This window comes from Varanus komodoensis, unplaced genomic scaffold (genome assembly GCF_004798865.1).
Source record: "Varanus komodoensis strain SLA01 unplaced genomic scaffold, ASM479886v1 scaffold37, whole genome shotgun sequence".
In the NCBI taxonomy this organism is placed as follows: Eukaryota; Metazoa; Chordata; class Lepidosauria; order Squamata; family Varanidae; genus Varanus; species Varanus komodoensis.
The window spans coordinates 9488999-9511885 of NW_025335889.1; the positions used below are offsets into that span (position 1 = coordinate 9488999).

Here is a 22887-nt window from a genome sequence, read left to right on the forward strand (position 1 = left end):
CTGTACATGGAAATCCTTTACATGGGACAGCTGCCAGGGTTTTTTCCTTCCACTGAAGGTGGGGAAAGATAAACTGTCCTGCCCATGGGGAGGATTAGAACCAGAAACCTCAAGAGTGTGCATGAACAGACAGCACCGCAGGGCATCCTTGACTGCACCTGCTGTTTCTTGGGCATGGGGAGGACACACTTGGCCTGCATGAATTGGCTGCCACTCTGTCCCTGGATGTGTTTGCCATGGTCAGCCAGGTCCCCAACTGTGGTGGGATTTAGTAGTGTTTCCAGAGAGGAGTGTTTTGATTATGTTTTGTGTAGAGTTTTCCCCTGCCCCAGTCATTTTGCTGGTGTATCTCTAGCCCCATATAGTTTGAGTACGGGATTGTTCTGCCTCTCCCGAAAGGTAGAATAGTAGTAAATTTAGGGCACAATTCTGTGCATGCTTATAAAGAGAAAAGTCTCATAACGTTCACTATGTTTTGGTACCCTGCAATGGCTGTCTGGGGAATGTAATAATTCTTTTTCTTGCTCTTAAAACTTGGATGGGGTTGCACCCTTAGTAGTCACTGCCTCTTGCTATTGGTTCATCTTGCTTTCTGTTAGTCAGTGTTGCTTGCACAGCCCTATGTGGCTGTGTCATCCAAAAGTGGAAGTGATGGCAGATGTGAAAAAGATGGCAGTGCAAATCCCATCCAGTCTTGCTGGGTGGGAAAAGATTTCGTAAATAGCTTTTCACTTGCTTAATGTGTGTAAAATGGCATCACACAAACATCTACTCTGTTTGTTTGTTTTAAAGTTGGAAGCCTTAAAAAAAATCTGGCTCATTCAAAAGTAAAAATATGTTGCAAATGAAATCTGTTTCAGCTTGGGACACAAAGCACTGCAAGGGACTGAAAAATGGGGTATGCATGCAACCGGTGCTTGACAGTTATTCGGCAACGCATCACAGTGACCTTACCAGCCAGTCACTGAGACGAGTGTGTGATTTTTGGGCGTGCCCGGTGCGCTTACCTTGGTTTATGGAACAATGAGAAGGGAGCTGTTAGGGGTGGGGTTAGCGTCCTTGCATCTCTCTGAGTGGCAGAGAGGCTGGAAGCAGACAGAGTTAGCCCGGAATCGGATTATAAACCCCTTTGAACTGTCGCTGCTTTCTTGCTTTAAACACCTGAGATGCATGAGAGGACAACCTGAGCGGCCAGCTGCGCCGGATGCCTTTTACACAGGTGCGCTGCAAGTTCGAGACCGCCCTCCCCCGAGGTCGCCTGCATCCCCTTTAGGAGGGGTTCTCCGCCGCTGGGGAAGGGGGGGGGGAGAGGGCACGGCGACGGGACGGCCGCGGATGCTGCCGGCTGTACCCCGTGCAAAGGCTGCTTCTTTTCACAGATAAGTCTCCCTTTCCCCTCCCCACCCCCTTTCCCTAAGAGGCTGGTTCAATTGCTCATGACGTGCCTCCCTCGCTGAGATCCCTGCCCTCCCGCTTTCCAGCTCGCTCATTCCAGCCTCCCGCTGCAGCTGCCTTGCATTATATTCCCCCTCCCCCCCGCTGCCGCTTTCCGAGACAGCCCGATTCATTTTTCTTGCTGCTGGAGAGCGAAGAAAACAGCGGGGGAGCAAGCGGTCGCTTTCATTCCCGCCTCCCATCTATTTTTCGACCCGCATTTTTTAATGTTAGCCTTGCAAGGAGGCTGTGGGAGCCCTTGATTCTCCGCGCCAGATGAACGTCTCCTTGGGCACTTGGACGCCTTGACTCCGGATTACTCGGGGGAGGAAAAAAAGGTTAGCCATGGCGACGATTTCCCATCCCCGGCATCCTTCCCCTTTCCCTTCCACCTACTCCGATGGCACCGTTTGCCTTCGCGTCGCCTCGCCGCTTGCCTGCCGCCCGGATCGAGTCAGGGGCGATCGGGTAGACGCCCCAACTGTGGCTGTAGCTATGCGGAGCCAGACAGGCAGCGAGATCACGTGGAGGTCTCTATAGAGTTCAGCGCTTGGGGGGGGGGGTCGGGGGTGTAAAGAGAGAAGGAGGGAGGGAGATCGGAGAGGACGGAGGAGATCGGCGCGCGCGCGCCTCTGCCGGCGTGATCCCGCGGACTTCTGCCTGCGCCTCCCTCGCCGTGCCGCTCTCGCTGGCGACCGTGTCCAGGTGACATTTTCTTTCATTTGTCATATGCTCGGCTTGCATTCCTCTCGGTCCTCATCCCACGCCGCCTTTTCGCGTGTGCAGCGCCCCCATCTTCCTCCCTCGCGCAAGAGAGGGGTGTGTTCCTTTCTTTCCCCTTACGACGAATCAGCGCCTTCCCCCGCGCCCTCCCGTCTCCTGCCTGCCTTTGCTGCTGCGTGCTAGAAGCGGGCGGGGAGGAAGAGAATCCGAGCCAGGCATTCAGGTGTAGTGGCCGTGCCCTGTTGATCTTCTTCGCCTTCACAAATGAAAATAAAAGCAGTCTACCTTTAAGGTTTCCCCAAGTTTTTCCTCCTCCTCCTCCTTCGGGCTGATGCCTTCTCTTGTCCTCGCTCCGATTGGCATTCTTGCTTGCTTGCAAACCTGGAGGTTTAGGAACGGGTGGCGAAGTGCGTTTTGTGTTAAGAAAGCGAGCTGGCCAAGCGGCTGTTGGCTCGTTTTTGGCTCAGAAAGCCGATCAAAGGGCGACTCTTCTGTTCCTGCCCCCGTGTGTGTGTGCCCATTTTTTTTCCTGCGAGGGGGGCGGAGCTGTGCACAGGTTGTGTGTGTGTTTTAAAGCAGCCTGCCGTGTAACGTGAAATACAGTCTTACTAATCCGTGGAGGAGCTCGGAGCAAGGCAACGTGTGTATGTGTGTGCGTTGCATGCGTCTCTTTCAATCGAGTTCGCGCGAGCCGAGAGAACTAGTTTCCCAGATCCACCCGACTTGGTCTAGTTTCCTTTCAGGCGAAAAAAAGAGGGAGTTGTGGGTAGGCTTGTGCTGAAAGGTCTCGCTTTCTGCGAAGGGCGTTGCTCTCCGCCTTTTTGTACACCCGGACAGGTGTTCTGCGAAGCGAGGGCATCCTTCGCAAGGTCAGATGGCATTGGAAGTTCAATCTTCTTTCTATAGGCGAGAGACGCCAGGAATCTCAGCTCGGCGGCCACGCCCAAGTGTGCTCGGCAGCCTTGAACTCTGCACGGGCTTCCAGCTCCATTCTAGAATTAATCAGCACCTGTTGGAAACTTGTTTTCCCCCTAAGGTTATACATTTTCCGGTTAGCGACTTGCTTACCTTTTATGAAGAGGCATGATTTAACCCTGTTTTATTGTAATTGCGATGGTAGTAAGAATGAATAGGTGTATGTAGTCACGCTTTGTAGTAACATGAGGCTTAAACGTGCCAACATTTTGGAAGGGTTACCTGAGTGGATGCAGTAGTTCACGAGAGAGAACCACTGACTTGGGTAAAGTGGGAACACTGTCGCCTAAGATGGTCTATTAGAAGAAAATCCCCATGGAGCACAATGGAGCTTAAGGGTTATTTGCAACCCTTCAGAGTAAATTTACTTGTACTTTCCTGTCAGTGAAGACCATTAAGTACAGTGGGATTTATACACGACAGATCATTTAGGATTGTGTTTTGGATGGCTTCTCCCAGTAACACTGGGAGATCATCTTACCACTGTGATGAGAGATGCTCATTTCTTTAGAATTACAAATCGAAACTCCTCATTGTAGAGCAGAAGTGGTAGCTTCCTCGCCATTCATTGAAAGGATAAACAGATGGCTCTTGTGAGATACTGTTTGGAATATTGCCGTATGTTATGTGATACGTGCTACATAATGAGTGTTATGTAAGCATGAAGAACAATGGAGAATCTATTTGCATTTTAAAGACTAACACATGTATCATGACATGATTTTATGTGTCTGCAGTGTAGCCCACAAAAGCTTGTGCCGTAATACATGCATTAGTCTTCAAGATGCCAGTCTCCTCATTTTTGCTGCTATGGACTAACACAGTTTATCTTTCTACAAAATGTGTACCTTGTGAACACCCTCAGAGAGCGCTGAGGGCTGCACTGTAGGAACTTGCCAGGAAGAAAGATTGTGGCAAGTTGCTTAGCAAACTGCTTAGCCTTATGGCTTATGGGCCAGGATAAAATCTAATAAATAAATAAATAAATAATGCATACTCTCTTCCTCCTGTTGCATTTTGTCATTTGAAACACCAGGGGCTCCATCTTGTATGTTTGAGCTCACTGAACATTTTTGCCTTGGACTTTTAGCGGATTTGCCTCTATTTCTCTGATCAGAGTGAGCCTGGAATTAGACCACACCTGTGTTCATGGCACCTCCCATATGCTGCTGTAAATGAATGTGAACAAGTAGAAGTATTACTCCTATATAAATGTTTGGTCTGTTGCTGATTCTCTGTTAAGTGCTTAAGGATCTATGTTATTGATGCTGTTTCAGGTGCTGAGGAGTGCCTGTAAAATTAAAGCTACATATCAACCAATAAGTTAAGTAGCTAGGCTTTGCTGTCATCCCATATAACTCTGAATTTTGTACTTTTTGCTTCAGGCACGCTGGACAATGTGCAAGAACTGGAGTGGTGGCCTTGCTTTGAAATGGTGGTGGTGAGCAATCCACCATTGGTGTTAACCTTGAATTGAAGTTCTTCTCCTAATGCCTAGTAATAGCTGATTTTCAGAAAAATAATTTTCATGAAAATTGAGTGTGTGGGGAGGTGTGGGGGTGTGCATAAGTAATGTCTTGTGGCATTTTTAAGCAGAGTGTTTCACATATTTTCACTTGTCATGTAACTTCATTCTCTGTGAAAGTTTAAAGCAGACAACATAGTGCCTTCTCTAGCAGCAGGTCATACAAGTTGAGAATTAAAGGTAGCTTATGAGGTCACCTGAATCTATCATAGAATAGTAGAGTTGGAAGGGGCCATGAAGGCCATCGAGTCCAATCCCCTGCTGTTGCAGGACACCAGGTTACACCCTCCCACTCAAATGACTGCCCAGTTTCTCCTTGAATGTCTCTACTGTGGGAAAGCCCATCACCTCTCTAGGCAACTGGTTCCACTGCTATATTGCTCTATATTGCTCTATCATATCTTTAATCTTCCTAGTCAAACTCATTTTCTTTCAAGCTTTCTACCAATGTGGCTTTCACAGTTTACTTGACTGCAGTAGCCAAATATCTTCGATCCAGATGTCTTTAACTGTTTTCTTTTTAGCACTGATGGATTTTAGTTCATTTCTTTAGAAAATAAGTGACATCCCATCACTGGGTCACTTTAGAACAGGTTCTGGCAAACTGGTTTCCCTGCCTTCCACTGTGTAAAATACAGCATGATGATGGGATCTCTTTGATACTTGGCCACCTGTAGGAGCCAAACATGTGAAGGTTGCTGTCATTGCTGTGTTTTTTGCTTGATTTCCCTCCACAAATTATAATAATCATAAATGAGATGGGCCAATGGAACAATCAATTTTGGGAAGCCTGCTCATTGCAAGTCACTTGGCAAAGAAACTTTCTTCACTGCATTTGTACGATATTACGTGTTACAAGCAGTGCAATCTAATACCTTTCTCAAAGGAAGCCCGATTTAGTTCAACAGAACTGTTTATAGGATTGTACTTAAATTAGTTCAGATCATATGTGCTACACTTTGCAATCTTGTAATTGCTATTTATATTTTTGTGTTGCTCTGTTAAGGATGTTTTGGCCTTTGAGGACTTGCTGGCTTTCTTTCTTTCTTAACCTCCCACCCCATTGGTGGCTGTTAACTTATCTCAAGAATTCTGGGAAGCTTTTGTAGAGGAAAGGAAGACTGACTAGAACATGAGCTGTTAACAACCATGTGTCCACTGCTAAATGTGCACATGCATTCTGGAGCTCAATGCCCTACTGCAGCTTCTGTGTAGACTAAGCACATGGATTTGCTTTATTCTTTATGACTTGCTTCCTCAGATGTCTAGACTGTGTGGGTCACAAAAAGCTATGGATGGTCCTGAAAGAAATGGCTGTGCCTCATTGATTGTCCTAATGCATAAACTGTATCACAGACAAGAAGCTATTGTGAAGACAGAATATGGAGAAACAGAATTACTTTCTATAGGGAAAAGTGTCAGACAAGGGTGTATTTTACCTTCCAGTTTGTTCAGTCTGTACACAAAGCTGGATTAGGGTCAGAGAAAGGATTGAAAATTGGCAAAGGTACATCAATAATGTAAGATATGCAGATGCTACTGTATGACAGGCAGAAAGCAGCAATGAACTGAAATTCTCATGAAAGCAAAAGAAGAAAATGTAAAAGCAGGACTGCAAATGAACATTACAAAAACAAAAACATGATTACAGAAGAATTATATAACTTCCTTGTCAACAGTAAAGAAGTTGACTTTATGAAAGATTTTGCACACCTTTGCTCACACATCAATTCAAAACCAGATTGCAGCCAAGAAATTAGAACTGAGATTTGGAAATGCAGCAATGAAGTAACTAGAAAAGATCATTGGATATAAGAATGTTTCACTAGATCCCAAGGCCAAGAATATCCATGATATTTTATTCTTGATCATTATGCCTGTGTGTGAAAGCTGGACAGTGAAGAAAGCGGACAGGAAGAAATTTGATGCAGTTGAAACATGTGCTGGAGGAGAACTTTGCAAATACCCTGGATGGACAAACAAGTGGATCCTAGATCAAATCAAGCCAAAACTTTCTCTGAAAGCAAAAACAATGCAACCGAAGCTGTCATACCTCGTGAGGCACAACACAAGAAAACAAGATTCATCGGAGAAGACAATTGTGCTAGGGAAAGCTGAAGGCAGAAGAAGGAACAAACATGAGATGGATCTATTTTAGAAAGGAAGCCACAACCTTGAGTTTAAAAGAGCTGGTTAGGGCTGCCAAAGGCAGGACATTCTGGAAAGTCATTCATTCATAGGATTACCATAACAGCATGTAACAACAGATGATTCATCAGATGTAGTAGATCATGTCTTCTGGCCTGTGAGCCACCATTTTGTGTCTGGATCTTCTAGGCATATAAGAGAAATTAGTTGTGGTTAGTGCTTGATCAGGATTTATTGAATTTGTACCTCCTGAGCTAAAGAGGGACTCAAGCATAGGCTGTGATTGAAGCCTGTCTGCTTGCAATGTGATTACAGGCCAAAAAAGAGAAAAAGTTTTTAATGGATTATGTTCATTTGAAACATGCATGCGGCAAAAAGAAAGTTTTAAGACAGTATTCACAAGCACACTTTCATTTATGGGAAAAGGATACGTATATTTCACATATGTACATTCAGTAACAGATGCACAAAAATACACATACGTACCTTTTCACGTGGCAATGTAAAATAGATTGTATGTAGATTTCAATCTGATAACCAAAGCAGAATAATCTTCAAGGTGGAATTTGGCTGAAGTTTTCCTTGTATCGACATCTCTAGGTAGATCTGAAAATTTTGTGTAAAAGTAAAATAAAACCATAGCACACAAAAATATGGATCTCTCAGGCCTGAAGCCTGCCCACTCCTCATCTGTAGAGCTGAGGGGCAGGGTTAATTCTCAATGGCTGGGATCACTGTGTGTGGGTGGTAGGGAATAGGATTGATCCCTGGCCCAGTGGGGTCCCCGAGTATGCAAAGGGCTCTCATGCACAGAGGGCAAACCTACTGCTTGTCTCTGACACTGCCCTCCCTTTCACAGGAATGCTTCATAGGGATTTTTTTCTGTATTGGGGTGCATTGCACATCTGTCCAACCTTTGCAATGGATGCACCCTCCTTTCTCCTCTCTGCTCACAAGAATGATAGACGCTTTGATAGTAGATGTGGCTTCTGCTGGCGCGGAGCTGCATGAGGAGTGTCAGCTACTGCTATAAGCATTACTGATGCTTCCTTTGCCCTGACTACTTATCTTTTGTGCCCTGCGTGTACCTCCCTTGTGCCCCCTCTGTCACCACAGCCACTGAAGGCAGTGAAATATTTCTCTGTTCGGTTTGCAATCTCTGTGTTGTGTTTATTGCTCTAACAGCAACTTTGGGTAGTAACAGAGGCATTAAATCAGACATTTTCTATAAATAGAGTTGAAACATTTGTGATCATTACTGCTGCAGTGGGAGCATATGCATCTTGAGGAAGGTGCAGGTTGACACTGCGAGACTCTAGACCGGTTTTTGTACTGTGCTGCACAGCTCAGTGACTGATTAACTCCTGGCTCTAAGAGATGTGAACCTACGTGTGTGTTTGTTTCCCTTGTTGAAGAACATTGGTGTTCTATTTGTTTGTCTTTTTATTGACCTCTGTGTTTTCCAGGGCACAGAGTTGCATTCCAAGGTTTTCCCTAATGAAAGAGGTGACTTTCACATCATTGATTTGCAAGGAACTAGATTTTTACTCTTAAAACTGAGCTTTGCCAACTTTGTCTGTTTGAACTATTGCCAAGAGAGATGTTTTGTGTACATTTCCCCCCTGTAAAACAAAGGTCAGTTGGAGAGTTCATTCCAGTTTAGAAAACTTCTCATGATTTGTTTACTTATTTATATGTTGTTGTTCTTTGCAAGGTGAGAAGACTGGTACTAAAGGTATGGGTTTGGCAATCTCATTTCCCTTCTTGGGATGCTTGTAAGTCTCTTTAGCTGTATAATTTTGCTTTGTGCAAGAGTGTTAATATTTTGTTACCTGTGGGAAAGTATCTAGTATGATATGTATGCTCTGCATATAAAATATGTCCTTTGGAACATTTGCAATGTTCACAAGAAAAGTTTGTTAGCTCTGTGTATGCTAGGTCTAATCATAGGTTTTTCCTCTGCAGAGGCACTGATAAAAGTATCTGTCCTTTTCCATTTGCATTGGTGAAGCAGGCACCTTTTGAATGCCTCTTGAAGATGACCAGTTTACTGCAATGGAAATGGAAAACCCTTGAGTTGTCATTGAAGCCCCCCCCCCCCCCCCCACGTACAAAAACTTTGCAATTTGGGGCTGACTGTTTGGAATGATGACATCACATAGAGTAGAGGCCATGCAGAGAGAAATTGGTCTGCTGAATTGTATTGTTAAAAATGTTTGTTATATGTGCATGAATTTGTGCTCTATAAAATACTGAATGTATATTTAATACAACATGCATAAATAGTCTATAAAAATGTATAAAGGTGCATGTATATATCTGACAGATTTAGCTGGGCAGCCATTGTTCTTGTGGGAGCAGTCAGATGTCTCTTGCATCAGCAAGTTTCTATGGAATTTGCCGAATACAGAAAATCCTCTCCCAAAACATTGTTGCTGTAATCCTTACAATCTGCATAAATACTAGCTTGTAGGAACCCACTTTGGATTTAGTTACTTTGGGGTGCTCAGCCTCTGAACAGCTGAGAAGACTGTTGCCCATGTTCTGGGGTATATAGATTTTCTTAAATCCATTATGTCTCTGTTTCACGGATTGTCAGCTATCTTTTGTTCTGTATATTGATGGAGGCAGGTTTTTTAACCCAGAATTTTATTCTAGGTGCAGCAGTTCAGATTAGCACTAAAGCAGTCTTGTGCAAAGGCAAATTAGCTCTAATTCGCATTAGTGCTAATGCAAATTAGAACAACTCCCTCTCTCCAGCAATGAAAAACTGTTCTGCAAAAATGCAGATTCTATATGAGTTAGAAAAAAACCAATCTGCTGTAAAATTCAAAAGTCAGATACATAAAAATCTGAATGAACCAGTTGCTGATTCTTCTGACATCTCTTCCATATTCTTCATAAAGGCAGAGTAGGCAATGATAATCTTCACTCATGGGAGCAAACATTTCCACAGTGGTTCTAAAGCATCTCCCTTGAATTTTTGGTTGCTAAAAGGATTCTCCACATGAATGATTTAAGTTCCTTTGCTAGACTGTGGAATGGTTCCCTTTTTCTGCCACATGCTTCTAGCAAGTCTCTCTTTGACCACCAGTAATGCTTTGTGTAGGGACCTTTTCCCCCTTTCAAACAACAGTCTGAACACTTATGAACTCTGCTAATACCTTGCTGGCTGAAGCATCTTAGCAAGTGTTTGCTAGACATGCTAATAGCAGTAGTAGTGGGGCACAGGAATAGTAGTGATTCACTCAGATCCAGCCAGTTGTCCTTATTCCGTGATGGTAACTCCAGCTGAGTTACTCTGAAAACCTCCTGTTCCATCTCTGCCTAGCCTGGTTTGGGGGCGGGGGTGAATAAAAACACTGAAATTACTTGGCAGAATCTAACACCCACTCTCATCTCTTTCTTGTTCCTCCTATGTACTCTACTCTGCCTCTATTATACCTAAAAGAGGAAATCCTGGGTGCATGACCTCCAACAGCATCTGCTGCAAATTAAATGGGAGTATGAATGCAAATGTACAGGGTGCAGCAGTCGCTTGATGCACAAAGGATGTGGTGTTTTCTTTCTGTCTTTTCTCCTTCCACACTTTTCACTTTTTCACTTGAATAAATGGAAATAGATCAAAGGCTTTGTTGAAGCTTCGTTAGGAACTTATAAGAAATTCATGATCCTCTCCACCCTGCCTTGCATGACACCTTTTGCTAGATATTTTTAGCTTTGATTTCTTCTCTTGTGCAGGATCATGATCAGAACCATGTATGAGCAGGTGAAGAGCCATTTGAGGAGCCATTCCATTATAAGCGGGGAGTGAAGCAGAGTCCGAGGAGAACCCCGTTATGCTTTTTAATGATACTTCTCTTAGTAACTGTAGCAGACTAATCCTGTTGGTTGCCGTTAGTTCTCCTGGAAACTGGGGTTGGCCCAGGAATGAGACTGCCAAGACTGCCTCTATCTGTAGGGAAGCATAGTTGAAAAGAGGTTTGCCTTTGGGGGAAAAGTCAGCCAACCTCCCTCTTTTTCCATTGGAGGTCCGAAATTTGCTTTCTGTTGATGTAAATGTGAAGAGGCAGAACTGAGGATGCTGAGAGGGCATTGTTGGTTATTTCTGATGCTGTGGATGGAGGATGATGGATCTAAATGAATGATGGGAGCAATTAAAGTGTTCTAATTAGATGCACTATTGATCTGGCACCATTTCTGCTGGCAAGAGTTTCTCTCGATATTGGGCAGCATGGCATGTAGCCGAGCACTCTAGGCTTCTATAGTGTTTTTTTCCTGAGGGAGTCTTACGGTAAAACGAGAGTGCAAATTCTTGAAATCTCATTCATTCATTCATTCTTCATTCAACAAATGGGTAAACCATACCTTCAAAAAATTTCAGTGCAGAGACATTAAAAGTGACCTTAGAGTGACATCATTCAGTACGATAAAACAGTATAAAACTGACACATCACAAAGTACAATTCTGACTCCTAAAACTATTCCAAACAGCTGAAAAGATACAGACTTGAATCTACAAAATGTAAAAAGAAAATATGAAAGCTTATTTTTAAATGTCTGCTCAACTAAAAAGAGGCGTTCAGTTGATGCTACAGAGTATCTTCTGACAATGGGTGTTCTGTCATACCATAGTACTGGAGTTATTAATCCTTAATGTTATTGTTTAAAGGCTGTCTCAAATGTGCCATTCCATTTTCTCTACTCCAAAGCTTTTGTTTGGGCATTGCTAGTAGCAGTACAAAGCAGATTTGATGGAGTGCAAGTCCCTTTGAACTCAATAGAACTGGCTGTGATGGGTAACTTACTGAAGCTGAATGTGACTGGAATAGAAGTGATGTCCTCTTTGAGCAGATATGCAAGTTGATGATTGCCTTGGACTTTCCTGCTGTCATTGGACTTGGAGGGAGCTGTGTCCAGCAATGCATTTTACCATCTGTACCTCATTTGGTGGCTGCCATCTTTTCTGGAGCAGTGGGGCTCTGCAGCCATCATCTCTGCTTTTGTGACAGCTGGAAATGTCTCCTGTAATGTTAGAGGTAAGGATGGGTGAGCAAGCAGTGTTCAACCTTGCCAAGATTCTCCAAACATCAGCTTCCTTCTTGTCATGTGCCAGATCCCCATTTGCAATCGCTGCTTGCTCTGTGCAAATGGGAAATTGTGCAAATAAAGCAGTGATTAAATGTGGAATTTATACAAATCAAATGGGGAAGTTGCACAAACGGAATGCCAGCACATCTTCGGCAGTTTACAAACATTGTCAGTGGATGTGTTCTTCTGCTTATCTTCAGAGTTGTAAGCTGTGCACGCTGGCAAAATTTGCAAGCAAAAAGGGGAATTTCTCATAAAGCCCTCCTTTTACAGGATCTTTTTCGGGAGGGAGTCAGCAACTGGAGGACATAGACCCGCACACTGCAACTGCAGTGGTCGACTCCCTGCTATTTTTGACCTGTAACAGCCTGGTTCCTGTGTCATTTGGGGACTGCCCCTTCCCATATGAGGTGCTTTCCATCAGTACTTTCCTATGCTAAAGTTCTGTCTGTCTTACTCTTACCATTGTTGTACCATGAAAGCTGTTATTCATGTGCCTTTGAAGGTATGTAAGTGTTCTGCAAAACATATTAGAGCTCCTCTCCCAGCCTCGATCTACCTGGACAGTATGCTTAACATGTGAAGCTTTTCTTTGAGAATCACCTCCAAGGAAGGCTTGGTTGGTGGCAACAAGGTAGGGGGCCTTCTCAGGAGCAACTCTATGATTATGCAACAAGCTCCCCACTGAAGTCAGCCTGGTGCCAACTTTCTTGACCTTCTAGTGCCAGGTCAAGATTGTCTTGAAGCTGAGGCTATTAAGCATTTAATGAGATGGGAGGTGGGTTACATCAGCAGTGGAGCAGTGCATTGAATGTGTGTAATTGTTCAAATGTTTAATTTCTGTTCCTAAATTTGTATTGAATTTTATGCTGTTTTTATCTGTGCTGTTCTTTATTGTTTACTATAAATGGATAACAGCCCAGAGAGCTTTGGCTGTTGGGTGCTATTTAAAGAATAGTTAAATAATACAAGGACCAGGCATACTTGTTTGGGGTGGTGACAATGTATATGAATGTGTTCTCTACTAGTCCAGCCATTTAGCTCAGTGTTGTTAACATAGGCAGTTTCCTGGGATTCAGACAGGTACCTTTCCCAGTTCTTCCTGGCTATGCTGAAGGTCAATCCTTGTACCTTTCATATGTAGGCAACCTGGTGTTTTCTTGTTTCAGATTGCAGTTCCCATAAATACTGACAATTGGTCATCTTAGCTGGGGCTTATGGAAACTGTAATCTGAAATATCTGGATGGCACTAGGTTGCCCATCTCTGCTCTGTACAGAACAATGACTATCTGCCCGTGAAACTCTTTTGGAAAAAAAAATCTTAAATTTTGACAGCAACAGCTTATTTCTCCAAAATGTTTGTAGCATGGACTTAAGCATGTATGTTTTAATGAGGTCAATGCTCTGAGCTATCTATGTTCAGTTCTGAACAAGGCCAGAGCAAAGCTTTTAATTAATAAACCCAGAGAAAGTAAAAAGCCATGGATGAAGCTTGTAAAGTCATATCTAGAGTGTTCATATTGAGTATATGCCTACCAGCTGCACTCCAAACATAGTAAGGCATGAGGGTTTTGTGTGGGTGGGGGTGGGAAAGTATTGACTGTGACCTATATACAAAAGTACCATACCCTGAAATATTCCAGATGATCTCATTTTTACCAGGGCTGGTCAGGAAATTAGCTTGGTGGTGTTTACCCCATGAGGGAGAGCAATTTAATTTGAAAATTTTAAAAGTGCTCTTTTTGTCAGATTTTCCACTATGTTCACTGAGGGCCGAGAAGCCAGTGTAGCAGACCCAAATACTTCAGTCTTGTCCAGAGCAAAACTACCACAGATTTATTGAATCTCTTTCAAGTTCCTGGTCAAAATGGTCTAGTGTTCCATTCAGTCGGTTGAAATGGCATTGGCGATGCAGTACAGCCAGGACAAAGTTTCACAAGCAATATGCATTTTTGGTGAAGTTTTCATTTTGAAGGACACCAACTGCACTTTTGAGTTAATATGAACCAATAGCTTTAATTATTCAACTGCATCATTGCCCTTTCAAAGTGTGGCACATGAGTGCTGTAGCTTTGTGTTTGCATCTTTTTTCTTGTCCTGGGCAAAGGCCATGTTGGTTATCCTGCATCATCCACAACAATTGTTTGGAAAGCTTCAGTGATGTCACTTTGCCCACCTGGCTACTGCAGATAATTTCCTCAAGAACAGGTAATAATTTCTTATAAAGGTGGTCCAGGAAGGAATGATTGGCCCCTGGGAGTTAGTAATCTTAGAGATAGACAGTTAAAACACAATATACAATATACTTTTTCACTGTCCAACTAGTCTTTGGTGTTTGATTATCAGGCTATGGTGTGGTTGAGTCATCAGGTGGCAGCTTAAATGGTTAGCTGTGCCATGGTACATAATTTTCACCACACAAAAATGGATACCACAACTTATTCACCAAATAAAATTAAATCAACCATAATAGACATAACCATGTAGTGGCTTTTCCCCTTGTTCTTCAAGTCGAAAGAGTAATGTGTGAATCAGTCTGTGCTGAAAACAGAAGAATATATGCATTTCATGAGCTTTCAAACATGAACCCTTTACTGAAAGAGTGAAGAAATTGAGGCCTGGGTCATAATCTGGCTCTCTGGGGATTCCCAAAAGCCCCTGCCCACATACCTGACCTCTCCCCAGCCCTTTCTCCTTCCCTCAATCAGCTTATTTGGTGATCTCCTGGCTTCTGTGCAGATTTCCCCATACCCAAGGCTTAGTTACTGGCACTGTAGGCTAAAATGTGACAGTATTTTTTAGTCCTGCCCTTTTGTCTTCAGCTGTGCCCAGTGCTAGAATGTCCCTTCCCCTGGTGGTTTTCTGGAATGGAATCCAGCCCTTCAGATGGAAGAGGCTCTGTACACCCACTTCATTGCAATGTCAATCTCAGTAGTCCCGAACAGTGCCTGAATAGTGCAGAATTAGACAAGATGTGAAATTTGTTGAAAATATACAGTGGCTTTGAAGGTTCAATTCTGCTTTGTTTTTCTATGACCGTTTCCTGTATTGCTTTGCCAGATACTGTAGATGGCTGCCTCTCCATCCATTTAGAACTATCAAGGGAGTCTTTTGAGCAGTCAGTGCTCATTAAGCAGGCACCTGGTTTCTGCGATTAATGATCTAAACAAAGGGCCTGGGTGAAAACAATTTGGGATTAACTAGTTGTATAAGAACATAAGAACAACACTGAATTACAGGAGAGCCCTACCTAGTTCAGCTTTTTCATCTCTTGGTGGTCCATCAGATGGCAAGTCCACAAGCAGGACATGCTCAATGGTGTTGGTTTGTTGAAAAGTATTGAATGGAGAAACTCTGAGGCTGCCTTGGGTGCTCTGCATTGTGTCAACATACTTCAGGAATAATAATTCAGCTTTCCTCTGAGTACACTGATCAGGGATAGCGTCTCTGTCTGCATTGCATAAAATTATGGAAGGCAAACAGTAGAGGCTGTGTTTTCATTGCTGGACCTATCCAGAAATTTGGTGTAATGGAATGAGGTTTTATTTGCTATGTCACTCCCCTTAATTTCTTTCTCATGCTTTAGTGGATAATGCTGATGTGTCCATCTGTCATCAGGCCTACAAACTCATGTTCGCAAGCTCAAATAAAGTGAGTACCCCTTAGAACAGTATTTTTTACTGCTGTGTTCTGTGTGCTGTCTATTAGTATTTTTTCAACAAGGCATGGAATTGAACGGTCATTCAGCAAAAGTGCCAGGCCCTGGCAGCATTTGGGTAAATCGTGGTGGGCAGCATGTACCAACGCCTTGTCCTTAATTTATGCTACTGTCATTGTGCAAATAGGCCCTTGGATTGGGAACTGGCTTGTTCCTTAGGGGAGCAGTCACCAGGGGCTCAATGCTCCCCCACCCTCTGTGATCACAGACTTAGAGAGGCAGCAAAACCAGGTCAAGCCCATGGTTTGCTAGTACACACAAGCTGTTGGACTGTGTTCATCTTGGGATGTCACAAGCCGTACAGGTGACCTCTGGGGAGAAAGGAAATGCATGCATGTGTCCTGGAGTGCTTTTAGTCCTTTCTGCTGAAATTATCAGAATGGCAAGTTGTGATGCAGAAGGAAGCAAATACTGGTACAGCCACTTGTCTGCTCATTTGCTGTGTTGCAACATCCGTTCCTACATTCTAGTCCTTATGTCTGTCTGCTTTCTCCACTTTTCAAAACCTCCTATAATCCATTGCTGTATTCCTTCAGAAGCTTCAGTTGCATTACAGCAGAGACTGCCATGAAATCAGAAGCCCCACAGCAGAGGCAACCAACAATATTTGGTATTCCTTTCTGCAGTTTGCTGATCATGTGATCTCTTTGGGAAGTGAGGCTTGAGAGGGGCAACTCACACAGGTGATTAGCCAGTCTGTGCCTCTGACTGAGCAGTGATGGAAGGAAGATGCCTACAAGTGCATTTATATTGGAAGATAGCTTGTGGAGTGTTTATTGCTGACACATGTAACAAAAATGCATCTTGTTTTCCCACGCTGAACAGAATGGAATGGAAAGAGTGATAGGAAGAGGCTTAAATCTCCACAAACTGCTGTGAGCTATTCTGCTATTGGTGATTCACTGGCATATAGAAAGAGGAAGACAAGGGCCATATTTTCCACTCAGAGTCACTTCACATATGACTTTAAATGGACATGGTGATAAAGGGGGAAATGTGTGTACTGAATGCTGTACTTTTCCCAGAATGCAATTATGGAAAAACAGGCTTTCATGTGTTCATGCATATGGTTATGTTTTGACCACCCAAATATTATGTTGGTGCATGGGAAAAACAGCATAAGCTGGCCATACGCACCTTCAAAACCCTTTCTCCTCCTGGAGTTGGGATGCTGTCGCTGTGCAGAAGAGATTGCATTGATGGCGATGGCTGTTTCATTTACTGACTTGCTTGGTCGTGCTTGGGATGTGCTGTGCAGGTATCAACTGCATGCTATGTAGGTTGCAGTAGATTTCAGTTTGTCTTTCGAAGACCACCTCTTTTTCAGCTGCCTGAATTTCTCATTTCTGCCTAGAACTTTCTCATGATAAAGAAGAACCTTGGTCTTTCCCTCTGAATTTGCTCTGTTCAGTCTGTTCAGAGCTTCCTTCTATGGATCTTGTGCTGATGTTTCCTTCTAGGATGTGCTGTTTGCCCTTAATGAGAGGATAACTTGCTTCATACTCCCCACTGTTCTGTAGAACAGTCGTCTCTGCAGACTCCTTTATGTCAAGGTCCAGCTACTGGTATTGAAATTCCACTAAGAGATCATGGTGTCCTGCTGTACCTTCTGTCCTTGATTGGGGGAAAAAACCAGTCTGGGTTTCTCCCAGCAATCCTAACCCTAAACCAAGCCCATTCAGAAGAAGATTCCTTGTTGTGCTCTGTATTTTGTCCTACTACTGAGACCAATTCAGAAGTTGAAAGGCAGGTATAACTGGCTTTCTTGGCAGTTCAGCACAACTTTTAACAGGTTGTTTCTAAGAGCTGACATCTGGGCAGTGGCTTACCTCTTGTGGCCTCATAAAGAGTACTTTAGCCTTTCTGTTCAGAATTATTAAACTGAGCAAACTACAGGCTAGTTATTCCCCCCACTCCCCAGTGGAATGAACATAGCCCATGAAAAGAAAACTTGCTCTGACAGATCCAGGTAGGAACAGGTGGTACTTAAAACACAGGATAATCTTGCACAAATGTTTCACATTCAGCACAATTGCCTTTCAGTGGGCTTCTTCATATAAGTTCTACAGGCAATGGGTGCAAAGGTTTGAGCCCACTTTAGATTTCATGTATGTGTTTGTCCTGGTATAGTACCTTTAGGGAAACCACAGTCAAGGTGATATTTTAAAAAGGACTTTTGCAAGTGTTTCTCTGAGCATGTTTGATTAGACAGGGATGATAAAATCCCTTTGAAAATGGACGGTATCAAACTTGGCTCACGTATGCTTCCACATTCTCCAGGGATGAAGTCACAAAAGAGAGCAGGTATGCACAGTTTGGTGGTTTTGTGCTGTAAACAGAAAAGTTTGGTGCATCAGTTTTGCACTGGTTGCATTACAATGTGTGCTTGTAGTGCAGACAGAGATTATTGAGCTGGTACTTTTCCAGAAGGGGAATTTGGGGTAGAATTTCTTGCTCCATGCCATTCCTGCTTCAGGAAATGAGGTATGTAGAGACTACTTCACTTGTTTCTTGCTGTCTCAGAGCAATGAAAGCACAAAATATAGATATGACTGTAAACAAAGGTAGTTGATCTTGTGGATGCTGAAATATAAATAGCATGAAATATTTGTCTGTCCAACTCTATTATTGATCTCTCAGCTTTGCTGAAAAGTGACTGAGAAAACTGTATTAAAAGCAACTCAGCAAATATAAGTAATATAGTAATGAGACATAAACCAGAAGCCAATCCAAATTAGTCACAGCACAAGATGATTAAAGTGGACTCTATCACCCAGTGCCAAAAGCTTCCTCAAACAGCTACTAATTACTTTCTACCTGGTGACAATGGTCTCATGGCCAGGAAAATCTTTCTGAAGGAGGCATTCCAAAGTAATGGTGCTATGTCTGTCACTTGCGACTACCTTTTTATAATTTTATTTTACTCACTGTTCTTGTATGCTGTTTACAGCTATCAAAGCTCTCAGAATGGTTTATAGCAAAATATGTAACAAAGAAACAGTGTAACCATTTAAATTATATACAGTTACGCAGCAAATAATCACAACAAATATAACTATAAAATAGAATCAATAAAAATAAAATCCATCCCTGGAGGCTTTTTTACCCTCACCAGCCCACACATTATACTCAAATCTACCACCACAATGCCCACAAGAAAGGTAGTGGAATTCTTACTATAATTAAATAAAATCAAACTGAAAAAACAACAAATGACAATAATTTAGTCATTTCAAACATTTATATGCTGTCCCTTATGCATGGCATCTCAGGATGGCTTACAATCATTAAAACAAACACAATAAAACAACATCTCAATATAATAACAAATGACCTAAAAATATAAGTTAAGTAAAATTAAAAGGGACGGTTGAACATTAAAATTAGTTTTTAAAATAAAAATTTTTAAAATAATTAAAAAGGGTTTAACCTGGTGCTGAAAAGAATATAAACTTGGTGAACCTCTCTGGGGAGTGCATTCCACAATAAATAATAAAATCGATAAAATAATGTAGGTTTGTTAATAATTAACGTTTACAATTAATAATTTGTGATTACTCCACAGTATCCGTGAAACAAACAGATACAAATGTAATAAAATGACTGATGGCACTCCACCCAAAACCTTTAGATGACTTCACCCATTGGTTTTGTATAGTTGTTACAGAGCATGGGGGAAAGTGTGGAACCCTGCAGTACCCCATGGCATAAAAGCCACAGTGCAGAGCCATGTTCCCTGAGCACCACCTTCTAGAAATGGTCAGCCAAGCAGGAGCCTAACCACTGGAGTGCAGTGCCTCCAACTCCCAACTCAGCCCACCTATCCAGAAGGATACCTTTTAAACTTCAGTAGGGTGGGGACATGGCAGGACAAAACAGGAGAAGGCAGTCCTTAAGGTAGTCAGATCCCAGGTGTCATGAGAATTGAAAGGTTAGAACCAGCATCTGAAATGGATCTGTGAAATGAATAGGTAACCAGATGGCACAGTGCCAAGTCCTACTTAAAAGGACATCTCCTGTGGTTGGTTGCCGAGTTGAGCCAATGGTCGATACTTGTCACTCCCTCGAACAGCAAACTCAATTGGCATGTGCCGACAGGATCACGGCCAAAGCAAGTCTGCTGTGAAACAATATGGAGGCATGCTGAAGACAGCCCCAAGGTTTACGGGAACAACAACAGCAGCAACAGAAGAAAAATAATAAGTATATGTATATAGCCCAATGAGGTAGTGTAGGCCACAGAAACTTGTGTATGTGTGTGCGCATAGAATAGATTCAGAGGAAGTGTTAGAATGCATTTACATGTCTTTGTAATCTATGTTGCTATGTTTTTATAGTAGAGCTGGCTGGCTTTGTTTGTCCAAGAGAACTGGAATATCAGGAATTGCTGGGCTTGCCAATCAGATAGCGACATGAATTGCACCTGCCCTGTGTGCCTTTCGATTCTGGGCTTCCTTGGGGTTATTTTCCTCAGTGTTTTAACATATCGGCTTTTCTAGTCAGGGTGATGATCTGGACTTCTGGGGTATTTGGCAGAAAATTAAGCATCTTGAGACTCTGAGGTGGTTCTTGATTGTACAGCACATTTCTGGCCCCTGCATGTGTTCAGTCCACTGAATGAAATATATTTACAGAGCTTGCACTTGGGAGATTTTGGAGCAGGAGTTCAGGGCCCACACAAAGGGTAGATACAACTGGGCATCAGCTGCAGGCCCCCTGGGAAAGGCCACTGGAGTAGCTCCTCCTCTTCCCCATTGCAGCTTGCCTGCTTTGTCTCTCTGGCCAAGGCAGTGATGGTGATGGTGAGGAGGAGGAGTGGATGGAAATGCCTTCCTGTTCTTTTCCTGTCAAGTAAGTAAGACGTGGTAGTGATGAAGCAGAGGAGAGAGAACAAGAGCAGCTGGTGACCATGGTAATGGGATTGTAGATTCAGTGAGGGTGGTGACCCATTGATGGTGCCTTGCCCAAAGGTATGCAAACACCCTGAAGCTGGTATTGCAAGAGTGGTCCACTGATGGCCATTTAGATATTGTTGACCTACAGTTCCCAGTAGCCCTTGTCAGCCTAGCTAATGGTGAGCATAATAGCAATAGCCGTCCAGCAATATTTAAAAGGCTAGGAGTTGTCTGGCTTAGAGTAGTAAAGAGGAGAGATGATTAAATTGCTGTGAACAGGAGTGGCTCTACAAGAAGTCTGTAGAGGAAGGAAGTCAGATCATGGTTGCACTTGGAATGGATTAAAAACTGGATGCAAGATTTTTCCTTTACATTTTCCCTTAATGCTTATGGACAAAATCATTTTTAATGTCTTTGGTAAGAACACATGATCAAAATGACTGTTTTTTGCTTGGTAACAGAAATGGTTGGTTTATGTAGCATTCTACCTTATATGAGATGTCATATAAGATCAACCCTTAAAACTAAAGATATTTTGGTGCAAAATTCATATTGTCCTGCACTTTGACTTCATTTTTCTTGTTAAAAGTTTTTTTTAACTTTCTAACAAGTTTAATTTCAGTTTCCCCAGTTTCTCCCACAACCCTTTTCTGAACTCTATATTTTGTATTTTACTTGATGTACACTTGCTTTTACAGTTTGATTCTTTTCCAAACAGGGGAAAGGGGAGGAGAGGCACAATGGGCTGGCAGGTAAAGGAAAGGCAAAGGAAAAGGGAGAACAGGAAAGGAAAGGGAGTTAGGGGGTTGTTAATCAGCTTGTGCAGTATATTCCAGTTGTACAGTTGCAAAGGCAGTCCTGTGACACTCATCTTAGAATTTGGATATACAACCTAGCTGCCAAGATGCAGTTATTCTTGGTGGGCTTGTCTAAATGCTCTCCTTTCATTCCGTGAAGTGCTGGCTAATATGAAAGCAGGCCATTCTGGGGTTATGTTTGAATGATTTTAGTCAGCTTGATGTTCAGCCCATACAGGTTGCACGTAAAAGTGCAGGCGATCCTTGGAGGCTCAAGAGAAGAATGGAGTCCTTTGTGGCACATGCACCAGGATCTGTAATGTCCCTACAGGCCAAATGCTGCCTTCCGGAACACTTGGGTGACCACATTGTCTCCTCTGGCATAGCAGTGGTGAAGTTAAAGTATATAATGAGAAGATAATGGTACACAGGACAGATGGCCTGAAAATTAGAATGTGATTAACAATTCAATGTGTGGGCCTGAAAAGTATCCATTTCATTTGCTAAGTGATGATTACTGCAGCCAGTCCTGGGGAAACAAATATATACTTGTATCATTTTCCTAAGAGCAAGTCTGATTGTAAATGTACACAGAGAGCCTGTTGGTGGGCTGAACAAAGTTAATTTTTTCCCATTCTCCTCCTGTCAATGCAAAGTAGCATATTTATTTACCACATCCAGCCATGATTCTAGTGATTTTGCAAAGCTGTAGGGAATGTGTAGTGGTGCTGTTCACATACTTCATATTGATGTTATGATACACGAAGTAGCTTTTCTCCAACCAGATTCCCTCTGCCCCAGGTTTTTGGACCACAGGCCCCATTATCCCTGATGATTGGCCTTGCTGACAGAGACTGATGGGAGTTGTAGGCCACAACTTTTGGAGGGCATCATGTTAGGAAAGGCTATATGAAGAGTGCATGGCAGTTGCCCCATATTGGATCGTGTGTTTCCAGTGCTTGTATATGGGTCTCCTTAGGGGTCCCTGTGCTTTGGAGCTTAATGGGCACATTTGGAATTTTGAGAGTTACTAGTGCTCTTGAAAAATCGGGTGTGGAATGTGTGTGTTCTACATCCATAATAGGCACTTGATTCCCAGAAGTCAAACTGCAGAAACTAAAAGAACCTACATCAAAGGTAGAAATAGGGATCTGAGCATTGAAACAAAGAACCACCCTTCTGAACCCAAGTAAAGATGACACTGGTGTGTTGGAGGGAAACACTCTGTTTTAGAAACATAGAAACAGAGTGAGTCAGAAGGGGTCTCCCGGGCCATCTGGTCTGACCTCCGGCACCAGCCGGCTCTGCTCACTACATGCCCACCATGTGCACGTCCAGCCTATCCTTGAACACCCGCACCGATGGGGCCTCAACCACCTCTCGTGGAAGCCCATTCCACACCCTCGGGGTCCTGACTGTCAGGAAATGCTTCCTGGCATCCAAATGGAACCTTGGCTCCCTGAGCTTTGCTCTGTTGGAGCGCATCCTGCCTTCCTCTGCAGGGGAGAACAGGTCTCTACCTATCTCCATGTGACCTGTATGTCACCAACATATCCCCTCTGAGTCTCCTCTTCTCCAGG

At 43.1% G+C, this 22887-nt stretch overlaps 1 protein-coding gene across 2 annotated transcripts in view; it reads left to right on the top strand.

Moving 5' to 3' along the window:
• The first annotated feature begins 1643 nt into the window (after positions 1–1643).
• The window catches only part of EPB41L1 (erythrocyte membrane protein band 4.1 like 1), a 197215-nt gene continuing 175971 nt past the window's right edge, over positions 1644–22887 (top strand). For both annotated transcript variants that reach the window (XM_044440309.1, XM_044440308.1), the window contains exon 1: positions 1644–1772. The gene's annotated coding sequence lies outside the window, so the exon portion shown is untranslated. The remainder of the gene's footprint in view (positions 1773–22887) is intronic.